Raw genomic sequence first — 5427 nt, 5'->3', positions numbered from 1 at the left:
GACCCAAGTAGGTATAGCCTCCTGAGTAGCACTGACATGATTTCATGGCTGGAAGCAAATGTATAGAAGAAATGAGTCAGCTTTTCTCAGCCTGTGAGATTTATCAACACAAATACAGTTCTGAAGGCATGAAGAGAAAAAGATTTCTCTTTATCATGTATTTATCTTGTCGCTTTTTGTATTAATATTGACTCTGATATTCATTAGCTTTTTTCTTTATTATTCCTGTGGCTTCCAAATCCACATCGCATATTTATAAGAAGAAAATATAAATATGCTATTTTTTCCTTCTTATATATAAACATGCTGATGCCTAGAAATGTGTCATAAAATAATGATCTAGGAAGGAAGGGAAACCCTAGGGAAAAGATAAAAAAGATGAAAAGTCTATAAAGTTAGAAGTTTCTTGAAGGGCAAAAGAAGATAGGAAGAGATAATTCTGCCAATTGCCAATGAAATGAATTGGGTGATCCTGTCTCTGAGAATTGTCAAGAATTTGGTGATGTGAGTCAAAGCAGAAATATGGGCTTAGCATGACCCTTGGATTTTCAGAAGATTATCTGAAGCAGATAATGATGCAAATATTATGCTGATGTTTGATATGGGTATCATATAATATTTTAAGTTCCTGGTACTTCTTTAAGTAGCTTTTTCATAAGAGTGCTTGTCTAGGGGGACCTGTGTGGCTCCGTTGGTTAAGCATCTGGCTCTTAATTTTGGCTCGGGTCATGATCTCCCAGTTTGTGAGATCAAGCCCCATGTCACTAAGTCAGAATAATCTGGGGAAATTTATACAAAATTGAACTGATACGTAAAATAAAAATAAAAGTAATTGCACGGATATGTTTGCCACACATATTTTTTCCCCTAAAATACCTTTTACTTCAGTGGACCATCATTTCCAAGATCTTCTTGCAGGTCTGAACTGTTAGTTCTTGCTAAAGTTCAGAAAAAGAAAACAACTCTGTTTTATTCAATCATTAAAAACAAAAGAGATACTTATTGAGATTCTTTTGTAGTCAGATCCTTCTATTATGCTGAGCAGAAGTACTGAATTGGGGAAATAAGGCACACACATATTCATTAATTTAATAGATATTGAGTGTCTGCTATGTGCCAGACTCTGTATTAGGCCGGGGAATATTGCACTACACTGAACACATGAACAAACAAGCAAAACGTCTCCCAGAACCCTGGAGTTGAGCTTATATTCTTATTGGCTAGTTGGGGAAGACAGTGAGCAGTATAGGTAAATTGTAGGTATAGAGTGACGAGGAGTACATAATAATGATAAAACATAAAATAGGGAAGTGAAGGTTGGGAGAAGAGATTGAAATAGGAGATAGGGTGGCCAGGGAAGGCCTCGCTGAGTAGACAGCTTTTGCATAACAGACTCCAGGAAGTCAGGGAGTGAGTACTGTGGATATCTGGGGGAAGAGCATTGAGTTTCCAGGCAGAGGAAAGAGCAAATGCCAGGGGCCCAAGTAGAAAGTGTTCCCGGCATGGAGGAAGAGGAGGAGTGGAGGCAGGTGGCTGGAACAGAGTGGAGGAAGAGCTGAACAGCAGGAATGAGGCCACAGTGTCCATCAATGGACACTAGGTTGCTTCCATGTCTTGGCTCTTGTAAATAATGCTGCAGTAAACATAGTAGTACATGTATCTTTTAAAGTTAGTGTTTTCATTGCCTTTGGATAAATATCCTGAAGTGGAGTTGCTGGATCATATGGTAATTCCAGTTTTAATTTTTTGAGGAGTCTCCACACTTTTCCATAGTGGCTACACCAATTTACATTCCCACCAATAAGGCACAAGGATTCCCCTTTTTTCACACCCTCAGCAACTCTTGTTATTTCTTGTCTTTTTGTTTTTTGTATTTAACGTTTTTATTTATTTCTGAGAGAGAGAGACAGCATGAGCAGGGAAGGGTCAGAGAGAGAGGGAGACACAGAATCTGAAACAGGCTCCCGGCTCTGAGCTGGCTGTCAGCACAGAGCCCGACACGAGGCTCAAACCCATGAACCGTGAGATCACGACCTGCGCCGAAGTCGGACACTTAACCGACTGAGCCACCCAGGCGCCCCTCTTGTCTTTTTGTTAACAGCCATTCTAACAGGTGTGAGGTGATATCTCATTGTGATTTTGATTTGCATTTCTCTGATCATGAGTGATGTTGAGCACCTTTTCTGACACCTGTTAGCCATCTATATGTCTTTTATGGAAAAACGTCTATTCAGTCCTCATTTTTTTTTAATGGGATTGGCACTTTTTGCTATTCAGTTGTATGAGGTCTTTATATATTTATCTTTTATTGGATATCTGAATCACAAATATTTTCTCCCATTCAGTAGGTTATCTTTTTATTTTGTTGATGGTTTCTTTTATATGCAGAAGCTGTTTCTTTAGATGTAGTTCCACTTGTTTATTTTAGCATTTGTTGCCTTTGCTTTTGGTATCGGTTCTAAAACATCATTGCCAAGACTGATGTCAAGGAACTACTACCTATAATATCTTCTAGGAGTTTTATGGCATCAGGTTTTACATTCAAGTCTTTAATTAGCTTTGAGTTAATGTTTGTGTACGGTGCAAGCTAATGGTCCAGTTTTATCTTTTGTGCATGTGGCTGTCCGGTTCTCCCAACATCGTCTATTAATGAGACCGTCCTTTCTTCATTACATATTCTTGATACCTTCACCATAATACATATTACTTAAGTGTGAAAGCAGTTGTAATTTGCTTGCACTTTAATTTCTAAAAGCAATTAATTTTTCGTGGCTGGAAATTAGCTTACAAAACAGGTTAGGCTGCCTGCTACAGAAGGAATACTGTGTTTATTGGCATTCCATCTAAATACTGCTTTTACTTGCTGCTAAATACGTGGATTTCTAAATGAAGTGAACCTAGCGAGTTGGGTCAAATCGGAGGAGAGAAAGTGGAGAGAGTACAAAGAACAGTAGTTGATGCCTAGAATGGTTGCGGGAGTCATTTCGTTTGCTGGAAGCAGTACCGCTCTGGTTTCGGTCAAGCTCCAGACCAGGCCTGCTGGGGTTCCTAAAACACGGGAGGGAGAGCGCACTGCCTGAACGCTCCACCCCAGGCCAGAGGTTTAACTGCACATAATACCCTGCAGCTGTGGCTGCCTGTGCAGCAATTTGAACTTTCTCCCCTGGTGTTCTGGGGGATTTTTTAATAACATTCCTTTCATCATAGTCTAGTCCATGATTTTAACTTGAAGCTGCCTTTCAACTTAGAGTCACACTTCAGTCCAAGCTTGAAGTTTTGGAAAAACTTCTGCCCCCTGGTAATGCCTAAAGCAGTATGTTTTTGGAGGCCCCTCCACACAGGCTGAGGAATGGTTATTGTCCGGGTCATTGTTTTGTTTTTAAAGCTAAGCGCCTGGGCTGATTTCAGAGCCTGTGAGCCAGAAAAGGCAGATTAAAGGATTTTTACACAATCCTCTCTCATAACCCTGGTAGCACTGGACACTGCACTGGGCCACACTCGCAAGGGATTCACCTGTAGAATTTGGGTTTCAGAGGGGTTCTGACAATCTGGCAGTTGACTTGGGCTAAAACTGCAACTACATGGGGATTCTGAAACGTGCTGCCGTCGCCATACAGGAACGGAATTGTAGAAGGCAGGAACCAAAGAGAAAACAAAAGCCATGTTAATTAAGTTCTCCTCACTCTCCGCTTTAGAATCCATTATTCCTTATCCAATCAATAATGCACAGAGCTGAGGTAGGATCGGTATGACCCTGCTCTCTATTACAGTTGTGCCATCCTGGGCTTGCTTATTTTCCTCTTCGAACCTCAGTTTCCTCATTCAGAAATAGGAATAACAATGTACTCACTTTACTGGATTGGTAAGAAGGTTAAATGAGATAATGTTTTTAAAGCACTGAACACCATGCCTGGCCCAGAGTTGAAGCTCAGTAAATAATTCCTTTTTAAAAAATATTTATTTCTTTATTTTCAGAGAGAGAGAGAGAGCACACAGAGAAGGAGAGAGAGAGAATCCCAAGCAGGCTCCGCACTAAGCCGGAAGCCAGTCTCTATCCCACGAATGATGAGAGTGAGATCATGACCTGAGTCAAAATCGAGACTCAGACACATAGCTGACTGAGCTACCCAGGCACCCTGCTCCATAAATAATTTTTAAAGGAAGGATGGGGGTGCCTGGCTGGCTCTGTCAGTAGAGCATGTGACTCTTGAACTCGGGGTTGTGAGTTCAAGCCCCACATTGGGTGCAGAGGTTACTTAAAAGTAAAATCTTTATCAAANAATAGCACTGCTAGGAATTTACCCAAGGGATACAGAAATGCAGATGCATAGGAGCACATGTACTCCAATGTTCATAGCAGCACTCACAACAATAGCTAAAACATGGAAAGAGCCTATGTGGGAGCCTGACAGTGACCACGAGAAAGAGTGGTTAGGGGAGCAGGGATGTGCCTGCAAACGGGACTCTCTGCTTGGGCAGATCATGCCTACAAACAGGATGTTCTGCNTTTTCCACCCCTGGTGAGAAACTGATGAGAGTAGAAATGTAGATATTCTGAGAGTATCTGTGAATGATGCAGAATAGGAATTACTGGGTATGGGAGGATGGCAGAGATTAACTCTCCCAATAAACTATTTGGAAAAAAAAAAAAAAGAAACATAAGGAAAAAAACTATTTGTAAAAAAAAAAAAAAAAAGTAAAATCTTTTAAAAAAATAATAAAAGAAGGACAAAGGACAACTCTTACCATGTTATCTGACACTTCAACAAATGTTTACTTTGTTCTCTGTTGTTTGTGTGATTGCTTTCTTTCCAAAAACAAATAATAAGATTTTAATCAAAGACAAAGATTTTTGCCTTCGTTTTTATGTTTTTAAAACTTCTTGAGATATTTAATGTAAAAGCAAGAGTAACTGTGTAAAGAGGAATACTAGATTACATTCAAATGTATCAATCTAAAACTTATTTGTCTTGTAGAATAAATGAATATTTTTTTTTACTTTGTGTGATATCAGCAAAAGACATTTTATTTCCATTTTGTTTTTACCCCTGCTTTGTATGGAAAAGCTACTAGTGATTCACAGACAGGTCATTAAATAAACTTGAATCACAGAGTGAGGAAACTTCCTCCTCAATTATCTTTCATGCCTTCTGATTATGTCAAGAAAAGATGTTTGAGTTCCAAATTAATAAGACTTTACCATTTTAGTAATCTTTGTTAATAAAGAGAGGGGAGCGATCAGACTGTGGTTTTAGCAGTCAACAGAATTTATTGGAGATTAAATAATACTGTACTGCTTTTATTGTACATATATTTATATTTAACTCCTATTTTTGTTAAACTGGTTAGTAAAATATCATTTGACTTTTTAAAAAATTATTTGAATAAAAAAATGAGCCATTAAAAAATATTTACTGAACAAAAGCC

This window comes from Crocuta crocuta, unplaced genomic scaffold (genome assembly GCF_008692635.1).
Source record: "Crocuta crocuta isolate KB4526 unplaced genomic scaffold, BGI_CrCroc_1.0 scaffold235, whole genome shotgun sequence".
NCBI lineage: Eukaryota > Metazoa > Chordata > Mammalia > Carnivora > Hyaenidae > Crocuta > Crocuta crocuta.
This window is presented reverse-complemented; position numbering follows the sequence as displayed.